Genomic DNA, 26,924 nt, shown 5'->3' on the forward strand with positions numbered 1-26,924 from the left:
AAAAAGTAGAGTTGAGATACTGATTTTTAAAGCTTAAGAGAGTTTTTTTTTAAAGCTATTCATCTCAAAAATAAGAACAATGAATTCCAGGAAGCCAAAGGAAAGATGACCGGTTCCCTTCCTTCATAGAATGACTCTTTTTCTATGCATTTTGGGGTTGCAAGATGGGAAACTTGTGTTCCCCAGCAACTCTGGAAATTGTTCTAATGCAAATTTTGCTAATAGAGCTGCAGAAATGGGGTAATTAAGTAATTTCATGAGCCTGGGTCAAAATATTAGATTTAAACGACCATGTTGGCCCAGGCAAGGATGTTGAAAATTAAGTTCCTGGTCAAATCTCTTGCGGTTGGAATCAAAATGAGAGATTGAGTGGGTGTCTTAGTTGCAACTTAAAATGAGCGAAGATTCTGAAATTAGATCAGGCCTTTTATTGTGTGTTAATACAATTTTTGAGAAATATTCCAATTTTAAACTAAAATGTTTTCTAAATGGCAAGTCCTTTTGTTTGCTATGCTACATATAAACCACCCCCAGATTTTACCAGGGTCCTAGGATTTTAAGCAGCAAAGGAGACTTCTGTGCTTTCACCCACTGCATAACTGTCTGTGAAACTAGAGGAACCTCGTAAGTTTCTATCATACGATCTTTGACATCAGTGACAGAAAATGGAACTTAGGGCCATCCTATGGGCAATGTTGTGGCTCACACATATTCACACACAATAGTGCCGTGCACATTTTCTGCAAGTGGGAATCAAAAGGTGCTGAGTTCAAGCTGTGCAAAGGGCTTTGAGAGAGAATATTGTGTGTAGATCCTTGACTGGTTCATAGACTTAATGAATTTTTTTCACTGAATTGGTTTTTTCAATGCCAGTTCGTCAAATGCTTAATGTGCTCTTGTGGTTAGAAGAAGCTACCTCGTCCTAGCATAACAGCCCCTGATCTGAGTGATATTTAGAGACCATCTAGTAAAGTGCATACATTTTCCAGATGACACTGAGGACCAGAATGAGGAAATAAGTTGATGAAAGTCATCTGGGGGGGCGGGGGTGGGGTGGTGGCAGAACCTGAATGGGTAACAGTGAATGTCTTCTGGCTTCCTGGTCTAGAATTTCTGCTGTGGCAATGATCTTAGAAACCACACTGTCTCTTCCAGTTGTACACAGATAAAGGATTCTAAAATCGCCATCCGTCCTTCCATTTAAAATAGCATTCGCTAACTATGTTTTCTGTTTGGGACATTTTACTGGGCCTTGGGGATACAAGAAAGAAAGAAGCCATCTGTATCTTCAAGAAGCAGCTCACACAATATCGTGGCACGAATATCCTGCTGAAGGTTTTATGGTTTCCTATGGAAACATGGAGGAGGGGAACTGAAATCTGATTGGAGGGAATCAAAGATGGTTGCCTAGGAAATCTGACACCTGTGACAGTCTAAGAGGACAGGGTCTGAGGTGCCCCAACTCTGTTCTTCTTTTCCAAACTTATTTTGTTTATTTGCCTTCCTTGCCTTTTTGTATACATGTTAGAATCAGGTCGGCTGTGTACACAAAGGCATGGACACCTGTAAATAGTAATGGCAGGTAGCAATGTCCCTAGCTTTGTTCCTAGTTTTAGTTAGCTCAAGTCTTCTTTTTCCTTTGGTCACTGTAGCTTAAAGTTTGTTCATTGTGTTGCTCTTTCCAAAGAGCCAATCTTTGGTTTCATTATTGTCTCTATTGTTTTTCTGTTCTGCAGTTGGTTTATTTCCACGCGAATCATTATTATTTCTTTAGCCTGCTTGCTTTTGGTTTAATTTGCTTGTCTATTTCTAGTTTCTCAGGCAACATCGAGGTTACTGATTTGAGATTTTCTTTTTTTAATGTGGACAATTACAACTATAACTTGCCTTCTAAATACGGCTTTAGCTGCTGTCTGTAAGTTTTGGGATGTTGACTTTTCATTTTTATTCATCATAAGATATTTTCTACTTTTCCTTATGATTTTTTGTTGACCACTGTTTACTTAGGTAAGTGTTATTTAACTTCCACCGATTTATGAATTTTTCAAATTTCCTTCAGTTACTAATTTCTAATTTCATTTAGCATGATTAGAGAAAATAACTTGGTATCAGATTTCAGTTCTTTTAAATTTATTGAGACGCATTATATGACCTAACATAGTCTGTCATGGAGAATGTTTCTTGTGTCTAGGAAGAATGTGTGTTTGTGGAGTAGTGTACTCTATAAACATCTGTGAGGGATAGTAGTTTATAGCTCAAGTCTTCTATTTCCTTGTTGGTCTTCTAATTATTCTATCCATTATATAAAGTACTGCATTTAAGTAAATGAAATTACTGTTGAATTATTTCTTTTCCCTTCAATTCTGTCAGCTTTTGCCTCATAAATTTTGGGGCTCTGTTGTTAGGTGCCTATATGTTTACAGTTGTTATGTTCTCTTGTAAGATTCACCCTTATACCATTACAAAATGTCCTTCCTCGTCTCCAGATGCTGCACTTTAAAAATCCTTGAGCCATGCTGTCATTGGAAATTTTATCCCAATGCACAAGTGCTGTTCATGATCTCCAGTACTAATAACTTACTATATTGCTTTTGAACCAATCATTTAAAGGCTTGTATACAACATTTAAAATTTGCTCTTGTAAAATCAGACCCCTAGGACGAATGACTAAATTTGTTTTAAATGTCTTTGCTCTCTTTCTTTATTGATTCTGTCAGGTGGCTTCTCTTAACATCCCAAACCAGCTGGCTGAGGTTATTTCAGGCTAACTTATTTGCGTGAAATAGTACTGTTTGTTCAAAAGAAAGAATTTGGGAGAGCCTTTTATAACTTGAGAGATTTCGAGAAGATTTAAATATAAGTCAACTCCCTCTTATTCAAGAAATAATTTTAAGGAAAATAAGCTGCCTAATACTTAGGCATATAGTGTCTCCAGCTGTCCATGTTATTGCTTTTATTCTACTGCATAAAGAAGCTCAGTTGATCACACCTGATGTCTTTCCCACTCCTCTTCTGGCTTTCTTGGGACGGTAAGTGTTGCCCCTTCAAGGGTAATGGACCTCAATGGTGCCCTTTTGGTGACGAGCATGTGGTTCCACTAGCTACATGCTTGATGTCCAGGCCTCAGGAGGGTCTTGACTGAGTCCCATGCTTCCAGACTATCAAATAACTCACAGACTTGGTCAGTTAAGCAGGACTTGAGGAAAGCAAGAGGAAAATAGCCTTGTTTTCCATAAAGAATAGTTTTCTTCAGGACACCAAAGGTGTTGGTTTCTTCAAGGCCGGCATCCATTCCTGGGCCCACTGTTTCTCCACTGTGGGTCACAGATTTGAAATCTTTTTTGTGTCTTTTGGGTAGATACCTAGGAGTGGGGTTGCTGGGTCATAGGGAAGCTCCATGTTTAGCAGTTTGAGGAATCTCCAAACAGTTTTCCATAGTGGTTGTACTAGTTTGCATTTCTACCAGCAGTGCAGGAGAGTTCCTTTTTCTCCACATCCTCGCCAACATTTGTTGTTGCTAGTTGTTTGAAGATGTGCCATTCTCACTGGGATGAAGTGGTATCTCATTGTGGTTTTAATTTGCATCTCCCTTATTACAAGTGATGTTGAACATTTTTTCATCTGCCTGTTGGCTATCTGCGTTTCCTTTTTGGAGCAGTGTCTTTTTAGCTCTTCTTATGATGGAGTTGTTTACTTTATTTTGTTGAGTTTTACCATTTCTTTGTATATCTTTGTGATCAATCCTTTATCGCTAGTTTTGTGTGAGTCTTTAAAAAAAATATTTATTTATTTATATATGCATACAGAACTGAGGAATAGGTCAGAGGTTCAGGGGGGTAGTGAGAGGATTCACCAGAGACAGAGTGTGGAGCAAAACAGGCAAGTTGACAAAGTACACTGCAGGCAAGACAGGAGAGGTCTGCCGTGCCATGTGGGCCACTTCCTGGCTGGGGATCGAACTCTCGCTGATGCAGCTGGGGTTCCCATTGTGCCACCAGGGAGGTCCCCCATAGGTCTGACCTCTTTGAAAGTATTTCTTGGAATCATATGTTTAGAAAAAAAGCTTTCCTGTAGAGTCAAACTCTCTCCTTCCTTCTTGCTCTCTCTCTCTCTCTCTCTCTCACACACACACACACACACACACACACACACACACACAGGTGTTCTTCATGGAATCCGATCATCTCAAGGCTGGCAAGATCCAGGATAATTTTTTATGACACCATGAAAGATCCTTCTGCTACATGCACATGAAAAGATAAAGGGATCCAAAGACAGGTTTGTTTTTCGATATTTGTTTTCAAACATGACTCACAAATGTTGTTTCAAAAGCCAGATCATGTGACCCTAACATATATAACAAATGCAAGCATGCCAATGAGACTGCCACTGGGTTCAGGGCTCTGGCCCACCCAAGGGGGTGCTTCCCACCTCTCTTCTATCTCAACCATTGTCTTCCCCTTTTAAGACATCAAAATGAGAGAATGAAATGTCTTATCTGGATAAAAACCAAGACTCCAAGAGATATGACGCCTATCTTTAGACATTTATGAGATGGGGAGTTGGAAGAGAATATAGTTTTAGCTTGTGTTATCCCAAGAGATAAAACTGGGGCTAATGGAGATCACACAGAACCAGACCTGTTTTGTACAAGCTTTCTATTTGGCAAATGCGTCCGAAGAAATAATGGCCTACTTTGGTAATAAGCTCCTATTTCCAGAGACACACAAATCAAACCTTCATAATCATTCAGCACTTAACTGTGTATATTTGGAATCCCACAATTTTAAGTTTTGATCAGGAAATCAGCGTATTTTTAAAACCTAGATTGTGTGGTTACCTTCCAGAAAGGACAGCGATAGACTGTAGGGTATAAAAGGGGGGTCTGACTTCTACCTTTACCAAGATGTTTTAGGTGGGAGCTAGACATCTTGATGACTGTCTCCTAAAAATCTAGGAAATCAGTTCTCTGACTCAGCAGTGGGAATTTCTTGATTGTTTTACTGATCAGGGATTCAAGATAATCCATGAAACTTGGTTTCAGTCACTTACAAAGCTGGTGGTGGGCCTCCCTGATGGTGTAAGGGATTAAGTCTCGGCACCATGAAGCTCTCCGTAGCCACAGCAGCACGAGTTCAATCCCCTCATCTGCTTTCAGACTGCCAGATAACTCACAGGCTTGGTCAGTTAAGCAGGGAGCTACCCATCTGTGCGGCAGACCTCTCCTGTCTCACCGCTGCCTTCCTCAGCAGTGGATTTCAGTCAATCTGCCTGATCTGCTCCCCAGTCCGTCTCTGGAGAATCCTCTCCTCCCCTGCACTTCTGGCCTACACCCCAGTTCTGTATGCACAAATAAGTAAAATAAATCTTCAATTAAAAAAAAAATGTTGACAGAGTGCAAATACCACCGGTGCCAGGCTCCCAAGGTTAGCGGGGACAGCGACTACCGCTTTTTTTTTTTATCCTGACTGGACTTGACTAGTTTTGGTCTGACGTCATCATGTTGAAGTTTGGCAGAGTCAGGTTAGAAGACCTGGTCTGATATTTGGGTTCCTCCACAAATCACCTGCACTCCGGCCCTTCGGCCCAACACCTACAACCCAGGGTGGAGAGGCAGGGTGAGGGCGTCTGCACGTGTTCTTTTTTTGACCCACCACTATTTTTTTTCTTTCTAAATTGGCGTATTTTGCTTGAAAATCCAGATCTCTTGTGCTTTTTTGGAAATTCCACAAATGTCAACAAATGCCTGTGTTCCCATTTTGTAGCTTACCTGGTGACAGCAGCAACTTCCTCTAGCTTACCCTGGGCCCTACTTAGCCCAATTCACTAATTTCTTGCACATCAGGTATTGATTCCTGATCTGTGCCTTTCTGAATCTGGAGGGTTGAAATGTTGAATGCTATGAGCCTGTTGTTGGCAATCTGGCAAGAAAGAGCATCCCTGAACTTTAGACCCTAAGAGTTGGAAGCTCTCTAACAAGCCACTCCCCAGCCCAATCCAACCACCCCCCCCACCATATTCATGAAGAAACTAAGTCTCAAAGAAGAGAACACATGTCCATGGTCACACACGAAGTTGGTGACATTGGTGACAGTCCACAAGGAGGTGCCCACATACAGAAATTCCATGGTAACGATTAAATTAAATGGAATGCAAAACAACTAAAGAACAGATTTCCACACTGGAAGGATTTTTTCCCCTCTTCTCAAATGCATTGGAAATAAATAAGGAAAGAAAAAGAAGAATCTGAGTTTTAGTTTTTGTCAGGTGCATCTGAATTTTATTCACAAACCTAAAAAAAATCTGTCAGATAAAAATGTCTGTCTGTCTGTCTGTATCAGTATCTTGTTGGTTTTTTGCATTTAACATTTAATCTGGAAACCCAAGAGCAATCTTAATCTTTTTGGCAAAGTTCTCCAGGGTGCTGACCCCACGGAGATATTAGAGTGTCCTCGTGACTTTCCAGGAGCTGGAGAGGAGACTCTCAATACATGTTAAGCTGTGGAACATTCTTTGCAAGCAAAGGTTGCCTTAGCCTTCAGATTGTCATCCTTTGTCATCTGGTGACTGAGGTCAAGAAGTTCACTTTTAGGGCCTCCCTGTGGTCTAGGGGTGAGGCTCAGCTCTACCACCTCAATGGCTGTCCCTCTTGGCGCTCCCTCAATGCAAGGGCCTGGGTGGGGGGGTCTGAATTTGGTTCCCAGGGAGGCAGCTGACCCACAGGGCACAGCAGACCTCTCCTGTCTCCCGCTGCTCCCCTCAGCAGTAGATTTCAGTAGATCTGCCTGTTCTGCCCCCCACTCTACCTCTGGTGAGTCCTCTCATTTCTCTGCACTTCTAACCTGCACCCCAGTTCTTCCAGGCAAAAATAAATAAAAATAAAAAATATTAAAGGAATAATTCTTTAAAAAGAAGTTGCCTTTTAGAGGTCACCGACACCTCTCTGACGAGGAGTGAGTAGCCAGAGGGACAGGTCTCGGTGCTCTCCACAGGCCGAGTGACGCTGACTTCTACTAGTAACAATGACAATGCAAACATTTATGACGTAGCTACATTTGCAGCACATTTACTGGGCTATAGCAAAGCTGTGAAAGGCGCATCTGACCATATTTAGCTCTCTCAAGCACCCGATGAACTATCTACTATTGTTACCTCCATTTTCCCTGACAGTCCAAGGGGCTGCCTGGCCTCCGTCCTCACCCCTAGACGGGCTCACGCTGACTGGGGCTCATCTCCAGAGCCCCGGCACCCTCCATTCTTTTTCTCTTTAAAAGATGAATCTCTGAGGTTCTGTCTCCATCTATTTAGAATAGCTGGGATCTCTTATCCTCTCCATTCCTAGGTCTATACTGCCCAGTGTGGTTGCCACTGGCTCTAGGCACTCAATTGCAAATAATGAAAACACATCAAATGGAAAAGCCGGTGCTCAGTCCTGCTCTCCGCACTTCAGGCACTCAGCAGTGTGCATAGCTGCATGATGCTCACTGTGTTAGGGGGAAAGAGTGTCCTGAACCAACTCTGCAGATGCAGGGTTTGTGGGTTCCACCCTCTACTCCAGACGCTGAAGCAACAACTCCCAGCAACACCGGCGGGAGGACTGCGAGGCCCCAAGGGCGGAGCTAGGCAGCCATTTTGGGACTTCTGGGGATATATAGAGGAGCAACGTGGAGCTGAGGCTCTCTCCCTTGGCCTCGTGGCTGGGGGCTGGGCGCTTGGCTCTTGATGAGCTTTCAGTGTGCTTTTGGGGTTCCAGGTCAGCGGAACTGGTAGGACACTCTAATTAACTTGTCTCTCTCTCTTTCTCTTTCTTTCCCTGGGTTGTTCCTTTTCCCCCTTTGTAAATAAACTCACTATAGACCCTTTTTGTGTGCCTGCAGTACAACTGAATCTTAAGCGCGGTGAGGACCCACAGACAGGCAGCCAGTTCACCCTGGCCTGCTCTGTAACAACAGCTAGTGGCACTGCAGGTGGAGAGTATTTCTATCCCTCAGAAAGTTCTTTTGGACAGCACCTGATAAGCAGAGAATTCGAGACTCAGAGAGAAAAGGGGCTTGCCGAAGACACAGTAAGGCCCAGGATCTGGAAACTACCAGTCAAGATGCCTGTCTCAGCCTTTCTGGTGCTTTGCTGCCCACCTCACGCTCCTTTCTCTATTTTCTGCAACTAGATTTCCCCCCTTTTATTGCAAGCAGCATACCTGTCATTTTATTTGTGCACATGTGTGGCCCAACTTCCCTGCTCTCCAGGGCCAACACATAGCAAGCCTTCCCAAACTCTCCTGCCTATCCTTTCTTGTGCTTCATTTCTTTTCAAAGATTTATTTATTTATGCATACAAAACTGGGGTACAGGCCAGAGGTACGGGAGCAGTGAGAGGATTCACCAGAGACAGAGCCAGGAGCAGAACAGGCAGACTGACGAAGACCACTGCTGAGGGGAGCAGCGGGCGGGTCAGGCGAGGTCTGCTGCGCCATGTGGGTCACCTCCGGGGCAGGCGGGGATCGAACTCATGCTGAAGTGGCTTTAGCTTCTTAGTGCTGTGCTTTAACCCGCTGCGCCACCAGGGAGGGCCCTCTTGCCTCTGCGGGCAGTGTGAATTCTGGCAAGTATCAGCCCTCAAGTTTTAAGAAAAATGTGTTGTTATAACTCTTTGGTGTGTGCTGGCAACCTTCACTGCCGAAGTCAGAGAGATGGTTTTTATTGGAAAACCTCGGAGGACTAGTCTGTACAGTGAGGGGTGGGAGTGAGTGGCTCTGGACTGTTTACCTTTCTCGAGGTGAGAGTGGGGGTGGCGAGAGTGGGGGTGGCCTGTGGAGACCAGGCCCTCAGGCCCTGAGCCCTAGCTTGGTCTTGTAAGAATCTTAACCGGAGGTTTAGTTAAGTGTGGAGACCCTAGAGATCTCAGGCCTGGGCTGCTGCTCCAGCTTCTGTGAGCTTGGACAACTTAAGCAAGCATTTGAGACTGCCATTCGTAATTTGTAAAGTGGAATTGACCTTCCAGGGGAAACTAAGTCCCATAAAAGAGATAGTCCATAAAAACGCTAGCAAGGCCTGGGATCCAATTCTGGTAGCTGGGAGTAGTTCCTTCCATCACCCCACTGCCAATCACTTGTTTATGATTTGTCACTATCACTGCCAGAAAGCTCCTCAGGGGCAGGGCCCATGTCCCTCCCATTCATTGCTGTATCTTCAGGGTACAATTCCCCGTCCCCACCCCCAGAGACATCCAATAACTGTTGAAACAGTGAACATCATAAAAAGCCTCTGTTATAACAACATTTGAAAAAAATTTTCAGTCTCATGGTCAGATGAACACATCTAAAGCTCTTTTGTGCGGTCACTGCTTGAATGCTCCCAGTGATGGGGAGCTCACTACTCACCGGCAGCTATTTCAGTTGGTCGTCTCCTTGGGGCCTGAGGGTAAGCACACATGCATCTGAGCCACAGGAAGAAGGGTCAGGGTGCTCAAGTGCACCCTGCTATGTGGATTAGAGTCCCTCAAGTCTCAGCCTTTGCAGAATTAGGGCCATTCAAAGTGAGTCTCCAGCCTGCTCTGTGGTGGTGTTTCATGGCTGTCATTGAGGCTGGGGGCAGGGGAAAGGTGGAAAATGAGCTTAGAGAATCTGCTATAAAACACATTACCTCCATTTATAGTCCTCATGCCCCAGTGCTTGGGATAAAGTGAAGGAGGAAAAACATTCCACTCTGGCTTCCAGTGACCCCTAAAAGAAACCCCCCATGGAGTAATTTAGGGTAGTAATTTGAGTATAGACTCAAGCATGTGTTCTTTGCCTTCTCTCCATAAACTCAGGAGCCTCACGATGATCGGCACCAAATTGCTTGAAAATGTGACCCAGAACCCTTCCAGATGAGTGTCGAGTTCAGAGAAATAAAAAGTTAGGGGCATGTTGCTATGGTGTTGAAATCAAGGGACTATGCACGAGGCTCAAACTGTGCACAGAAAATATGTCCTTGCTGTCTGACCAACCCAGCAGAAGTCATTAAAATGTCAGGCAGGGAACTGGGTGGGGAAAATGCATGTTTCAAAGTAAACATATAGCCCTTCAACACTGTGGTCCATGAAAAGCTAAAGATGATGGAGAGGAGTCAGAATCAGAGGAAAGGCAGGGAAAATGGGGCCCACACGGTAGCTTCGTTCCCCAATCTTTGCATCTGAGGACTTGGATGTATTGTGTGTTCAGTGGTTTGAGTTAAGCACCAAGGATTCTTCCTTGATTTCTTTTTTTTCAATCAGCAAGTCCTGAGTCCCGTCACATCGCCAAGGTATTAGGTTGAGCCATCTGAAAATCCCAATAGCTTCCTTGACTCAGAAAAGTTGACAATTCTATCTGCTTCCATCTCATTCAGTTCAAGCCATCTCTTTCTTCCCTCACCACTGCCATGGTTCCAGCTCAAGGCCCAGTCCTTACCTGCCTGGACTCCGCCTTGGCCCAGCGGATCTCCATGTTCCTCCTCTGGTCTCCTTTTTTACTGTAAAAATTTAAGTGAAAGGAAAAAATGTAATTAAAGCCAAGCATGGAAAGTCCCTGCTTCAAACACTCAGTGTTAGATCTGATGAAATATGGATCTCCGAAGCATTGCTGAAAGAAATCTGCAAGAAAAATAACTGGGAGAGGTCCTATGTTCACGGGCCAGAAGCCTCAGGGTCGGGTCTTCTCTTCAAGTTGGTCTACAAAGGCTTCATGTCGTTCAATTGGGTTTTTGATTTGTAGAAATTGATAAGCCGATTAAAAAATCCCATAGAAATGTAAAGGCAATGAGATACCAAAGCTGCTTTGCAAAAGCAAAGAGCGGGCAGCTGATGCTATTTGATTTCAAGTCTCCTTAAAAAGATATGAACTGGGGTGGGAAGAGCGCACAGGACTATGGTGATGGCACACGGGTGACGTGGTGGTGGGCAGTCACGGGGATCACAACCGAGATGGAGAAATGGACAAAATGAAGAATGATGTAAAAAATAAATAAAAAAATAAAATAAAAAGATGCAGTAAGCAGGACATTGTGGTTTTGGTGTAAAGCTAGACAAATGGCTTACTGCCGTAGAATGAAGCGCTCAGACATAGACCACACATGCGTGGGCAACTGATTTCTGACCAAGGCACAGTCCCATTTCAGTTGAGAAAGGATAGTTTTTTTTGTTTTTTTTTTTTAACAAATAGTGGTGGGACAACCAGATAGCCATAGATAAATAGATGATGCCAGAGTCTCACATCTATTAAGATCAGCTCAAAATAAAATCTAGGTTTACATCTGAGCTATAAAACAGGGTCTCCCGGGCCTTCACTGGTGGCACAATGGATTAAAGCACAGCACTAAGAAGCTATGGCAGCCACTGCAGCATGAGTTCGATCCCTGGTCAGGAGGGAGGTGACCCACATGGTGCAGCAGACCTCTCTTGACCCACTTCACTGCCCACACCTCTGGCCTGCACCCCTGTTCTTATATGTATAAATAACTAAAGATAAATAAAAAAAATAAATTATAAAACATTTACAAAGAATGGGATAAAAGTCTATGACCATACGTTACTCAAAAATTTCATACCTATGACATAAAAAACATGATCCATAGAATAACACATTGGATTTCATCAAAATTTAAATCTCTGCTCTTTGAAAATCATTGCTAGAGAACGGATAAGCCACATCATGGGTGAAAATATTTGGAAGTTATGTGCTGGATAAGGGGCTTGTATCTTTATCACATATACTTCAAACTCAATAATAAGAAAGAAAAACAGACAATTTAATAAAGCATGGGTCAGCGATGTGAAGGCAAAGATGTGGGAGGTAAAGAAACACAAAGAGATGCTCAACTTCATTAGTCAGTTGGGAGATGAAAACTCCAGTCCCAGTGAGATGCTACAACATACAATCAGGATGGCTGAAATAAAAAATAGTGAATATATGGACGTGTAAGGATGTAGAGGAATTAGAACTCTTATCCACCATTGGTGGGGATATAAATAAGGTCTCAGTTCTTTGGAAATCAAGTTGGCAGTTTCTTAAAAAGTTGAGTATATTCCCATTCCCTGGCAGCCCACGCTTCCTATTCACCAGAATAGAGAAATCTTATGTCTGCACTCAAATGTTCTTTGCAACTGTACCTGCAATAGTGTAAACAAAATACAACCCCAGAGTTCATTAGCAGAATAGATAAAAATGTGTGGAATACTACGCAGCAAAGAAAAGCATAATGATTATCAGGAGCCAAAACACACATGGATCTAGAATAAGTCTGCTGAGTAAAAGAACATATAGTGCATGATTATACCCAAATGGTATTCTAAAAAATGGACCTGAGATAAATAAGTGGCTATCTAGGAGTGAGGATGTGAAGATGTAGTGGAAAAAGTAGTAGGAAGGATTGAGAGGACGTTGAGTTTTGTTCATTATCTTGATTGTGGTGATAATTTCACTGGTATATGTAGGCAATATACATAGTGATATATGTATGTATGTATGTATATTGGACGCTATCAACTTATCAATTGCATACTTTAAATATATAGGCTGTGCAGACAAGTAGGACAATTATGTCTTAGTAAACCTATCTGAAAATGCATTAATGGTCCAGGGAGTGAACAGCGCCCTGAAAACATTCGGTTGTTCCTATGCCTTGTGCCGTTCTGGTTGGTGCTAACCACGCCTTTTACAGATCTTGAGACCCAAGTTCAAATCAACTCATGCACTCTTCCTGTGCTGTGTGGATGCCCTTGTACCTTGCATGTGTGTGAATTTTTCAGGAAAGGATTCACGAGAGCTTTTCAATGAGCGTGCTGTAGGCAAAATGGCAGAACAGGAAGCTCCAAACTCTTGTTCCCCAGGGAAACAGCAAAACCAACCACAGATTTGTTAACGTGACCTTATAGGAGCTCTGGAAAATAGTCAAAGACCTCCGGGAGTCAAACAAAGACCCAATCAAGAAAGAAGAAAACATGCAAAGTAGTAGGAAAATTTGCAGTGGAGAATTCTTGCTTGTCCTTGTTCTATGTCTTCTGCAGTACAATTTAGTGGACTTTTATCTTTGGCATCTTCAGTAGAGAGTGTTTTTCTTTCTCCTATCTTTCACGCTGAGTGGAGAACCCCTTCTTCCCCAGGATTCTGATGAAGACGTAGAACCATGAGCATCCCGTGGTAGAACCAGAGAACCACACGAACAATCCCACTGGGCATTCCTTCAGCCGGCTCCAGCCAGGGTCCAATTCCCGCTTCCTGTAACAAGCAGTGTCGGGTACAGAACCAGCTCGAGTGCTTCCTGAAGTCATGTTTACACTGCCATGCTGTGCAAATTGGAGAGTTTGTTTCCAGGAACATCTGGGAGGACCAGCTGGACACGTGTTTCCCTTCTCATTAATTTAGGCTCCTAATTAATCGTGCAAAACCCAAACCAAATAAGCAGGAACCACGACTGAAAATAATCATTAAACCCCCCAAACATGCACATATTTAAATGAAAACTTGGCCCAGGTGATAGGGCCTCTCTTGGCTCAGTGTTGTGGCTCTAACTGGGGTGTCCACCATGGAGAGATGTTTCTGGAAGCAGACAGATCTCTATCCCGCACTGGGCTGAGAGGCCTGGGACCAACCTCTTAGTAGGAAAGGGTCAAATAATGCTGGTGTTGGAATCAGGCAATTAAGCACTGAGTTCGAACACTCCAATAGCACCCACTGCTGTTTGGGTCCCTGGGTTCCCGTTTTCCCATCTGTAAAATAGGAACAATATGATTACTTTAACAAGGTTATCCTGAGGATTCACTGAAGACCTAGTACATCCTCAACTCAGTGAAGTGTGGCAATGACTGTCAATGCTGCTACGGATAATCCGTCTGGTCATCATGATAATCATAAAGAAGTCAAAGAACTGTCAGGGAGACGAGTCATAGAAACAAAAATCCACTTCCTACCTTTCTGTGTCACCTGTGGGGGCTTGGAAGGCTGAGGATGTCTGTGTAATTTTGGTCATCAGACTCAAGGCCCATTTTTCTGTTTTTGACCCCAGTCCCACCCTGGATTACTGTCCCTTTTATGCTTGAAGAAGCCCCCACACCTCCAGTGGGTGGCTGGCCGGTGAGCGTGGGGCAGGGCATCTGATGGGCTTGGAAATCCCACTGGGCCTGCAGAGTAGTTGGAAACTGTCAGCTGATCACAGGCAGAGGGCAAGGCTTTCAACTGGAGGAACAACGGAGCTGAAAGACTTCTTGAAAGTAGCCCAAGGGCGTCTTGCCCATCAAACAGCTGTGAAGGGAGCTGAGGGCGGAATGTCCCCGCGAGGTACCCAACCGACCTTCATTCTCCCGTGTGGGTTTCCTGGGAAAACAAGGACACGGCTCTTTTTGCTTTCCGCCAGGAGGGAAGACCTTTGGGAAGTGGTGTGGGGTGCGCTGTGGCCAGACTGGGCAAAGGCCCACCGACAGCAGATGCCATCCTGACCCTCGCCTGCTAAACCTCGCCCTTGCCATCAAGGCGCACCCCCTCTCTGCTGTGGCACCCCGACCCCCCTCCCCCAGCCTGCTGACATCTGGCCCAGCGGCCCCCCCTGGCCTGGCAGCTGCCTTCCCCTCGCTCGTCCTCGGCGGCCCTCCCACTCCGCCTGGCCCCTTCCTGTTCCTGGAATCTGGCTCCCCTCCTGTCTCCTGACAAATGCTCATTACCTCTGCTTGAGGCGCTTCCTCTGCTGCCTGCTGCACTGTGAATGCGTTTCCCGCAGGCACCTGCGTGGGGCTGAGAGAGGGTGGATTCTCTCCTGGCTGCCGACCACACCTCAGCCCCCCAGACATGCAGAGCGCTGCCAGCACGGTGGCTTGTCTTAGGGTCTGCCTTGCTTTATCAGCACCGCAAGAAGGGGGAGGCCCTCTAGGCTCCCTGCTTAAATGGCTCATCCCCCTGTTCCACCTGCTACACACCCTGTACCAGGGGAGGGATGAAGGCGGGTCCAGCTGATAAGGCTGCACTGAGTCCTGACTCGGGGGCAGGGGATAGCTCCATGTTCAGGGGCGACGGCCCCACCCGCCAACATGCCTTCTTTGTCCCCTGGGTTTATCAGGCAGTTGTGTTCCTGGCTGCATCTTGGATCCTCTCCATCATCCTAGCCTGTAACTGAGTGACCTCGAAGAAACTTCCACCCCGCTTGTCTCCGTCCTTCTAGCAGGCTGCTCCATGGAGCGCAGAGCAGAACCTTGGTGAGTGTGTCCCCTACTTGGGCCCCACACAAGTATGAAGATCCTTTGTTTTCCCTTTCAGGGATGGGGCTGCTTTTCCTGTTGGCAGCTGGTGGCAGCTGGTGTTATCTCTGATGCATCAGGTAGTCTATGGGATGGGAGAAAATATTTGCAAATCTTATGTCTGATAAGGGGTCAATATCCCAATAATACAAACACCGCATACAACGCAGTAACAAAAATCCAAACAACCCAGCTGAAAAATAAGTAGAGGAACCAAACGTTTTCCCAAGGAAGACACCCAGATGGCCAACAGGCACATGGACGGGTGATCAGCTTCACGAATATCAGGGAAATGCAAATCAAAACCACAAGAAGATCACCTGCTTATTTTTAAAAAGACAAGAGGTAACAAGTGTTGGTGAGGAGGCAAAGCAAAGCCCTGTGCACTATGGGTGGGAAAGTCAGTGGGGGCAGCAGCTATGGAAAACAGTGTTGAGCCTTCTCAGAAATTGAAAAACACAACTAGCATATGAACCAACTTGCAACCATAGAACAATAACATGGGTCTTGAGTGACATCACTGAACTGCAGGATCAAGCTTTACCTGAAAGCTACTCTACATTTGCCAACTACATAAAGCGCCTTTCATCCTTTATTGAATTTCTGGGCATAGAGCTGAGATTGTTATTTTGAAGACATAGCTGTCTCCATGTGTTCATCACACACACACACAGGACTACTATTCAGTCATTACAAAGAAGGTAATGTAGCCAAGTGGATATTATGCTAAATGAAACACGTTAGACAGAAAAAGACAAATACTGTATGATCTCACATATAGGTGGACTCGAAAGAAACAAGCAAACCAAAAACCCCAGAATTCAGAGATACAGAGAACAGACTGGGAGCTTCAGAGGTGGGGGGTAAGGGCTAGGTGAAATGGGTGAAGGTGGTTTGCATACTTCCAGGTATAAGCTCAGTCCTGGAGAGGTAATGTACAGAAGAACAACACTGTATTGTACATTTGAAAGTTGTTCAGTGGGTAGGTCTTCAAAGTTCTCATCACAAGGGAAAAAATGGTGACTCTGAATTAACAGATGTTAGCTAAACTTACTGTGATAATTATTTTTGCAGTGTAGACATTATCAAATCATCATGTGGCACACCTAAAACTAATACCATATTATGTGTTAATTATATCTCAAAAATGGGGGAAAAAAATTAATGATTAGACCTGAAAACTTTTCTCATCCAGGTAGGGGCACAGAACATTCCATACAAATAATCTATAAGGATTTTCTGCAGCCAGTAAAGCAACAAAGTTGGGCACCTTATCAAATCAGTATGCTTCTAGTTGTAAAAATAAATAGAAACCTCATCTCTAGATGACATCAAGGATAAAGGATGCTTATATGCTTATGTAGTTGGCAAATGTAGAGTAGTTTTCAGGTACAGCTTGATCCTGCAGATCTGTGATATCACTAGAGACAGAGTTTTTTCTTTATGGTTGCAAGATGGCTTTTAGTAGCTCTTGAGGTTTCAGGCTCCATCCTTCACATCCAAGAGGTGAAAGAGAGTGCCTTGTTCTTGACATTTCTAGAAAAGATTCTGTCTTTCTACTTATGTGCAACCCTAAACCAAGCACTGTGGGCAGGGGGAGGGAAGATCCTGATTTCAAAGGTCACAGGTGCCACTCCTAGAAGCAAGGATGAAGTTGACTTTTTTAGAATGACAGAAATGTCCAAGCCAGGAAGAGGGAAGTGGAAAAATCTGCTAGTGAGGCAACAACAGAAGAAGGTGTTGGTCTGGACAATTCCCCTTGGTGTGGTAAGGGGGAGAAGACACTTTGCATCGAGTGGTAAGCACCAAGGGGCTCTAAGTTGGCTTCTGCCTGGGGCGACATGTTGTTCCTAGGAGAGATTTACTTGGTTGGTGGTTTGCTCTGACACATGGACAGGTACATGGTTGGGTTGAAAACAGAGGCTTGCACGAGACTCTGGAATGTGTTAGGTTGGAACAGAGCGGAACCCCAGAGCCCAGAGCTGGCGCCTTATTCAGCCACTCCTGTGGCCAAGTCCCCATTGTCCCCTGGCAGGCGAGGCAGCCTGGGCGTCTCTCACATTACATGTCCTTATAATCTGGACATTAATCCAGGCTCAGCAAGTGTAATGCTACCCATCCAAGGCATTCTGGTCGTCACAGGTTACAAGCACAGTCCCGTGTAAGGGCTTGTTTACTCATATGCAATACACAGGTTTTACTTGGTTCAATGTACTGTGTTACAACAACCTAGCAATTTGCATGTTCTTCCTGATTATCTGGTAATTAAACCCAGTAAGTACAAACATACTGTAATTATCATGTAACCGACCATCTGGACGGAGAGATGGAAATAACTATGTATTTACGCTATAGCTGTATGATAATTATGACGTAATGGAAACACCCGCCATGAAGGAGAAGAAAGATGTACACGATCTTTGCTCCAACATGGTTCTAGCGTCAATTCTAGTATTAATTTTCTAGAAACAGCCAGAGATGTAAAGCAAGTTGGCTGATGAATCCCACCCGGATGGAGGCGGGGAAGTGCAGTTAGACACGGACCAATACAGAACCACGCCTGAGCAGGAAGTGAATGTGCTCATTATTCACATCTTGTTTACGCTTCACTGGCCAGCAGCAAGCATTTTTGGGTATGAACTACTCTTCCGTTTGCATTGGAGTCATCAGTGCCTGCTAATAAGTGGAAATAGCTTTGAGTTTGGTTAGTTCTAGTTTGTTTTATCGATATCAGGTTCATAGAAGATATCAGGGGTTTTACCAGAGGGGGGAAAAATAGCATAAAGGTATTTACACTGTTTGTGAAACACACTTACCTTTGCAGACAGAACCACGAGTCCTGTCTTCACCAGCGAGTGAGCGAAACGTCAAGTCTTGCTCAATGTTGCGCATCTATCAAGGAAAGCAGTCTGAGTTTCAGAGATGGCCAACAGCAGCAAGAAAAGAGCTGCGACTGGGACCCTCCCTGGCAATGCGCTGGGTTAGGGCGCAGCACTGCAAGCTGCCACAGCCACTTCAGCACAAGTTCGATCCCCAGCCCCGGAGGTGATCCACAGGGCACAGCAGAACCCTCCAGTCTCCTCGCTGCTCCCCTCAGCAGTGGACTTCCTCATGCTGCCTTTTCTGCTCCCCTCTCTGTCTCTGTACCTCTGGCCTGCATCCCAGATCTGTATGCATAAATAAATAAATCTTTTTTAAAAAATTGCAACTGGGCAGTATCCTGTGAGTTTAGAGCTTAAGCAACTTCAGCCACCATATTTCTCATCAGATCTAGGATGCTGTCACGGTATAATGATCATTTCATAGACTAATAAAGAGGGAGAAGTGCCATCAGATAAATATTATGCTGTTTTCTAGCTTAAGAATTTTGAAATTATGTTGATTAAAGGAATTTTTGTCCATGGACTTCTATGGGCCAACACAAAGGAGGTGGATATTGATAACACTTCTGAGACACGTTCTCATGGGCCTGCAGTCCTTTGAAGTCACTCCTTGATGCTGAGCTTCCAACATCTGGTTCTTCATACAACATTGTCCTTTCTGCCATCCTGTTCATTGGTGATTCAACATTTCCTAAAAGGATGCCTATCCATTGTCTTTTGCATTTTCTTCCCGGGGAAATTATACCCACCCTGCAAAGCAGGCAGTGTTAGTTGTGACTGAAGCCTTTGTGAAGACTGTGAAATTTTATTTGCTATTTCCACTGAGGAATATTTTGAAAGTTTTTGTCTCGGCAAATATTTACATGAATAGTATAAGAATATAGGAACCTAGTCAAACAAAGTCCTAGTCTTTAAAAATAATCACAATGACAAGCTAAGATTATTATCTTAGCAATTATCAAGCAACAAGTTCTTGACTTACAATGATAAGTTTGAAACATTGTGAAATGCATATAAATCACATTTAATGCTTTTTGATTAGGCCTCATAACTTTGCTTAGAATCATTCTGTTAGATATTGTTCCTATGTTATTTTTTTTAAAGATTTATTTATTTATTCATACAGAACTGGGGTATAAGCCAGAGATGCGGAGGGTGAGAGGATTCACCAGGAACAGAGTGGGGAGCAGAACATGCAGATGGATGAAGTACCCTGCTGAGGGGAGCAGTGGGCGGGTCAGGAGAGGTCTGCCGCGCCATGTGGATCTCCTCCGGGGCAGGCGGGAATCGAACTCATGCGGAAGTGGCTTAAGCTTCTTGGTGCTGTGCTTTAACCAGCTGCGCCACCAGGGAGGGCCCAGTTCCAGATCTGATGAGAAATATGGTGGCTGAAGTTGCTTAAGCTCTAAACTCACAGGATACTGCCCAGTTGCAATTTTTTATGTTATTTTTACAATACACCTATTTCTGCAGAGACAAGGAGCTTGGCCACATCTAAGATTCTGTCTCCTTGAGATTTAGATTTTCCTTTCTTACCTTCTTAAATTGGGCAACAGAATCCGAGGGGCTTCCCAGAAAGGATTTGGAATAAACTAGTGAAAATAAAGTGCAAAGAGCATGTATACCTATTTTGCGAGGATGCTTTTGGTTAAAATTTTAAATTAACCCATGAAAGAGTAAACGAAAATTAAACATTTATCGAAGCAGAGGATGCCATGGCTGTATGCTGGCTTTTTCCTAATGCATATCCCTCTCCTCCTGTCTCCACACGAAGCCCCTTTGGGGAATTCTTCTTTCTCCCAATTTCAGTCTGCTGCGGTCCCCCCAAGGAGAGCCCTAATTGGTTCCATCTAAAAAGTGGACCTTCTTGCCTCTGCTGTGGTTGGCTCAGAGAAGGGGGTGTGGCCTGGTTTGGACCAATGAATGAGTCCCAATATTTGTCCAGGGCGTGCTGGAAGGGCTCTCTCAGGTTATGGCGTAATGGCGGCTAATCTGGCAGCCATTTTGCTCCCACTAGAGAAAATCCAGACTTGTGATGGACCCGGTGGTCCTGAGAATGAATTCTGACTCACAAAAGGCAGAAGAAAGAGAAATATGAGCCAGGATACCATTATTTTAGACAGAATGTTCCATCTGATGCCAGAACTGCTACTGGACTCTGCTAAGGAACGACAATCAGTTATATCTTTACCCTATAAGGTCGCTTGATATATTTTCTTTCACTTACAGAAACAAAAACAAAAACTTTCCTCTCTAGAGGGTTACAGAAAGTTAATAACAATCCAAAAATACCCACCGAAAATCATAATCATAAGAGTCAACAGTACTGCAGTTCCCGTCTATGACGAAGCACAGCTGGTATAGCCCACACAAGTCACTTTATGTCATCCTCACCACAGTCTTGTGCGGTAGATACTGTCGTTACCACCCAAATTAACAGGTGGGGAACCAAGGCCCAGACTGTTGCAGGACTCAACACTCGAAGCTCCAAGTGACAGAGTCAGGTTTCAAATCCAGGCCCCTGGCTCCAGAGTCAGCCTGAGCTGCCTCTCAAGTGAAAAGGCTGAGACGTGATGGGGCAGGGATATCTGACCCCCACGTCCCAGTTCTTAGGAGCCGCTAAATTCCTTATTGTCACTATAAGGGTTTTGGGCAAAGGCAGTATGAGCTGGGCTTCTGTCTCTGGAAGGGGTATTGACTAATAAGCTTTCATCAGGGATGGCCTAGTACAAAGCTTAGGAAACCTCTGTAAAGAGGACTAGTCAGGGCCCTCGCTGGTGGCTCAGTGGGTTAAAGCACAGCACTACGAAGCTAAAGCCACTTCAGCATGAGTTCAACCCTCACCCCGGAGGTGACCACATGGCACGCAGACCTCTCCTGACCCGCCCACAGCTCCCCTCAGTAGTGTACTTCATAGATCTGCCTGTTCTGCTCTCCACTCTGTCTCTGGTGAAGCCTCTCATCGCCCCTGCATTCTGGCCTGTACCCCAATTTTGTTGCATAAATAAATAAATCTAAAAAAAAAAAGAGGGCTAGTCAGAAGTATTCCTCTGTTTTCCTTTCATCATATTGGTCTTGCAAGAACTTACTGAAATAATGGCAGCTAATTCCTTTAAGACATAAACCTGCATTAAAAAAAAAAATATGGGCCTTCCTTGGTGGTGTAGCAGGTTGAGGCACAACACTGAGAAGCTGACGCCACTTCCGCATGAGTTCGATTCCCACATGCCCTGGAGGTGACCACATGGTGCGGCAGACCTCTCCTGACCCGCCCGCTGCTCCCCTCAGCAGTGGACTTCGTAGATCTGCCTGTTCTGCTCCCCACTCTGTCCCTGGTGAAGCCTCTCGCCGCCCCTGAGCCTCTGGCCTGTACCTGGCCTGTCTATCTTAGCTCTTTCCCAGGCCAGAATCTTCTACCTGCCAAGCCTTTTGCGAATGTCCCTTGCAGCCAGGCCCAGTGCCAGAACTGGGGAGCAAGGTGACCATGACGTGTCCACTCCCCCAGGTTCCCCATGGTCTAGTGAAGGTCAGAGTCGAGACCACAGGCTGACACCTCAGCGGCCGGTGACTTAGCCTCTTGGACACTCTGACAAGGACTCCCTGGGACGGTCCTGTGGACAGTGCTAGGGCTCTGACCTGCTGGACCCAGCAACATGTGGATCTTTTTGCCCACAGCTGCACGAAGGGCACTTTGCCAAGTGGCCATGGTAGGAGCAAAGCAGCAGCCTGGACACAGAGTGAACAGGCTGGAAACCAGGAGCAGAGCAGCCACGAGGCAGAGAGCAGGCCCTGGGGGGAGCCGAGCCGGGCAGCGGCCTGAGCGCAGACAGAAAGGGGGAACGTGTTCCAGAGTCGCTCTGGGGAGGTGGGTGGAGGGGATGTGTGACACTCAGGGAGGGTGGGGCAGACGCGGGGCCAGGAAGCTGGACAGAACTGGTGACACCAGGAGCGACTGTCTAGAAAAAAACAGCAATCAGCACAGTAACACTGACAGCGACTGAGCGCCTGCATCACGGCTGACCTGGGGTCTTGACATTCACTCAACCCCACTGTCCTGGGAAAAAGGATACAACAATGACCCCTTTTACAGGTGAGGGAACTAAACCCCAAAGAAATCAAGAAGTATGACTAAGGGGGTGTGGTAGAGGAAGGCATTTGGCCTGGGGACTGCTGGTCTCGGAGGACAGGAGTGTAGTCTGTGGTTGGGCCTCGATGTCACCTGCCCCCCAAATGCAGTCCTGTTAGAAGTGAGCGGGGTTCCCACCTGCCCTACCCCACTGGTTCATGGACAGAGGCCTGATTGCTGATGAAGGAGATCTCCCTATTCTACTTACCCGAACATGGCCTCCAACTCCTTCTTCACACAGTGTTTTGCGTTACTATTGACTAGAATTGGCCCAAGAGATGCAAATGACTCCCCTTCCCTGGTCTAAAGGGTCTGTCTGGTTCCAAGGGACACCACTCAGAGGTGCCTTTCTCGGAGCTGCAGGGGACAGGCTGAGCTGGTTCCGGGCAGAATGTGAGAGACAGGACCCATTTCAAGTGAGGGTTTTGGGAGCAGCAGGAGAGGAAGAACAGGATGTAGAGGGCCGGGGGTGGGGAGGAGGCAGAGAAGGAACAGCCCACTGGGGCCTGGGGAAACCTCACCAATACAATAAATGCTACAAACAAAAGGCAACATTTAATATCACAATGCTTTTATTCCCCCTCAATACCAATAATAGGAGGTTTCAAAAACACGTGTTCATAGTGACTATTCTCCCCCAGTCTGGTTTTGTTAGAATTTATTTTTCACTTAATATAATTTGACCACAGATCTTTCTTTGGACATTTACAAATCATATTAAACCACGAGAACTGGGAGGATAAAAAGATTTCTGCCAAAAATTTAATGCAGTATATTTCTAATGCTTTTAAAATTGAACTTATCCTTGAGTTTCCTGGCAGCCAGATAGTAAAGGGTAAGTAGATACATTGGGTTAATTCTGGATTGACAGAGGAGAGTACAAACTGATGACTTGTGGGTGAGTCTGGCCCCAAGTTTGCTTTGTTTAACTGTGAGAGATTTAAAATCAGCAGAATTCACATAAAATCCAGCCTCCTTTCAAGATGGCAAGATAGGGCCCTTCTAGGCATTTATCGGGAGCTGAGTCATGGTTGCCTTGTAGGACAGCTGCTTATTCCCATTTACCACACTGGCCCACCATTCCCTTTATCACCTGTTTGGCCCCTGTAGATGGCTGGAAAGTGGGGTCTCGTCGCGTAGGTCTTTGGCTTACGCGCTGAAGCCAGAGTGGGCCATTAACTCACGCGCGGATCACGTCACGCCCAGCTCAGGGCTCTTCAGCAGCCCCTTCACCTTCTGAGTACACCCAGAGCCTTTTACAGCACCTCCTTTTGGACTTTTGTCTCTTTTTGCTCACTTCTCTGGCCTAACTGGCTCATTAGGTGTCTTGATTCACCAAGTTGGCTTCTGCCGGGAGGCCTGAAACTCCCTTCCCCAGCGCGGCTGTCCCCCACCACCCCCTGACACCCCAGGTCTCTGTTTACCTGCCACCCCAGGGAGGCTCCCCTTGGCCACCACACATAAAGCACCACCCCAGCTCCCTGCCCCCTCGACCTTTCATTCGACCCCCTGGCTGTGACCAACTCCTGTGCTTACATGTTCAGTTTCACACCCAGTATTAATCTGCAAGGGTGGGGGCTGGGCCCTGGTTTCTGGGCAGTGCCTGGCACGGGGACAATGGCGTGCGGTAGGAAAGGTCTGCGGTCGCTCCGCATGTATGTGTGATCAGCCCCCGTCTTCCTGAATGAAGGTATTTTTTTACGGTAAGAACGGAGACTAAAGATGTAAAGATGTCTGATTTTATCTTGGCCTGTAGAGATCCCAAGGCTGAAAGATAGCTATATTTATATCTATAGTGTTTCCAGATTAAAGGCCAACAATGGCCAATAGTCCCAGAAGGCCAGAACAATGGGAAAGCTGTTTACAGTTTCCTTGCCAGGCAAACTGTTTCTGTGAGATCCTTTTCTTCATAAGCACTATTAACCTTTGTGTGCTTGTTTGACTCCAGAGACAGGCACAGTTGGCCAGCTTCTCTGGACAGATCTCCCTTGACTGAGGATGGGGTTCTCCCTTGACTTAGGCTGTCGTTCAAAAGTATATGAGTTGGAAATGCACTTAATGCAGCTACCTTACAGCTCAGCCAGGCCCAGGCCTGCCCACCTCCACCTGCTCAGGACTGCACTGGTGCAAAATCACCCACCACAGAATCTATTCCTTGATGCACTGAAGCGAAAAGCAGCATGAGGAGGCTGGTTGCTCCCCTGGCTGAGGTGGGGTTGCTGGGAGCTGCAGTCTCTGTGGTCGCTGCCGCTACCCTGAGTCACGGGACAACGTTGTATTGTATTTCGCCAGCCCGGGAAGACATTCAAGTGCAATATTTGTGGGCTTCCCTGGTGGCGCAGGAGTTAAACCTCAGTACTATGAAGCTGTCTGCAGCCACTTCGACCTGAGCTCCATCCCCCACCAGGGAGTGATCCCCAGGGCGTAGCAGACCCCTCCTGTCTCCCCGCTGCTGCCCTCAGCAGTGGATTTCAATGGATCTACCTGTTCTGCTCCCCACTGTCTCTGGTGACTCCTCTCAGCCCCCACACCGCTGATCTATACCCCAGCTCTTGTATGCAAAGTAAATAAATCTTGTAAAAAATTCAAAATTGTAGTGAAGTTTCTTTCGCTGGATGGTTATTGCTTTAGCACTATCACAAAGTCAAGACGTCCTACGTGGGGACATTCTATGAGGAGAAGATAGTAGCATGAGGCTGCTCAGATGTACAAATAGTCCTCACACATGGATGCCGCCCCGGCACACGCCTCTCCCCAGCGGCACCCCTGCCCAGGCCTCGGGAGGACAAGTCAGTGGTCCAAGACCGCCTGCAGGCCGCCCTGCACGGCCAGCTGGCCTCTCCAGGCTCCAGCTCCAAGCTCGGCAACTCCCTCCAGCTCAGGCTGGGGACCCAGGTTTCCACCCGCCCCCTTTCCACCCCCTTTCCACCTGGACCGGAAGTGGACTGCCCAGGGGGAGGGCGGTGCTGCTGTGGCCTGGGGACAGCCACTTCCAGGCTCTGAGCCCTCAGCTGATCTGGGAAAGGCCTTCTGCTGGGTCCCGGTGAAAGTGTCAGACTCTCCAGCTCCCAACTGGAGACGAAGTGGGTGAAAGAAGGAACCTCACATGTGCCTGCAGAGCTGAGCTGGCCCTGTCTCCCAGGCTGGGGGCCTGGGGGGCCATATTCCTTCTCTCAGCTCCTTGCCCCTCGCCCACAGCACCTCTGCCAGGGAGCCCCCAGGATAGCCAATCACCTCGCCTTGCTCCCTCTGGCAAAGGCCAGGAAGGAACAGGGGCTTCTCCAGCTGAGAAGCCAGGGGAACTTTGAGGTGCACCAGGAGGAGCTTCGTTTGGCTCCCGAAGCCCACAAGCACCTTGTGTCGGGGAAAGTTTCTTTCCCTCCCTTGGGAACCACTTCCGGACGAGCTTGAGGAGAGAAGGAAAGCAGATGTCAGCTCATGACACAGAGTAATCGCTTTGCTCAGTGCTTGTATTTTCCTACCAATTTTGTATTTTTCAAAAAGGACAATAAAACAATTGTACTCTCGGCTAATTAATGACAAGCTGGTAAAAGCATCTCCTCATTGTTCCATTTATTTCTCCATTTCTCCCAGTTAACAGTCCTGTCTCTGAAATGAATCAATGTCGTTTACACAATGCTGTCACCCCATTGTTCCTTTATCATCCTCCATTTTCATAAATCGGGGTGTTAATCCCTTAATGGCTTTTCTCAGTGCTTAAAAAAAAAAAAAAAAAGAAAGGAAAAAAAAGAAGAAAAGAAAAAAAAGCCCAGCCCCTGCTTGCTCTTAATCCTCCAGTAGACAATGAGTGTTTACACAAGCGGCCTGCAACGTGTTTACTCAAAAAAGCAGGTCCGGTTGGGGATTTAGCCCCTTCTGTTTGTTGGCTAAACAGGAGGCCCCTCACCCCCGGGACCCACCCTTTCCCAGGTTAGGGTTCACCCCAGCCCCAGCTGGACCACAGTGGACCTCTGACCTCTGGCCTGGAGGCCTTGCAAGGTGGAGAAGATGGGGAAAGGATGTTTCTCTCCCTGGCTTCCCAGACTTCCCAGCACTTGCCTTCTCCCAGGCCTCCTTCTTAAAATGGGGCCCCTGGGCCAGCAATGTCAGCCTCACTCCAGAAGCTGCTAGAAACACAAATCGCTGGATGCTGGACTGACTTCCCTGCTGAATCTGTGTGAAGGTCCAGGGTCTTTTAACCAAGGCTGCAGGGGATTTCTTATGCACCCTTGACATTTGAGAGCTGCAATATGGAGGGGATTTAATTCTGAGGTTAACAAGTAAATAAATGAAAATAAAGCTCATTTTGTCTAACAAATACTGGCTGACTTCCGGTTCCTGTTTGACTATACTCTGAGATCTGACCGTTGAGTGAATCAGAGTTGGTGCAGCCTCCTGGGCCATGAGCTAGGCTGCCCCGGGGCTGGGGGGCCCAGACCCCTTCACTTCTCAGGCCCTGAGTGGAGACTGGTATAAAGCAATGTGCCAACGCTATCCTCTCCACCATGCTCAACTCCATCCTCACCACCATCATCTCCACCATGCTCACCTCCATCCTTACCACCATCCTCACCACCTTGCTCACCTCCATCCTCACCACCATCCTCACCACCATCCTCTCCACCATGCTCACCTCCATCCTCACCACCATCCTCACCACCATGCTCACCTCC

The sequence above is a fragment of the Condylura cristata genome, unplaced genomic scaffold (genome assembly GCF_000260355.1).
Source record: "Condylura cristata isolate star-nosed mole 26May11 unplaced genomic scaffold, ConCri1.0 scaffold00039, whole genome shotgun sequence".
Lineage (NCBI taxonomy): Eukaryota > Metazoa > Chordata > Mammalia > Eulipotyphla > Talpidae > Condylura > Condylura cristata.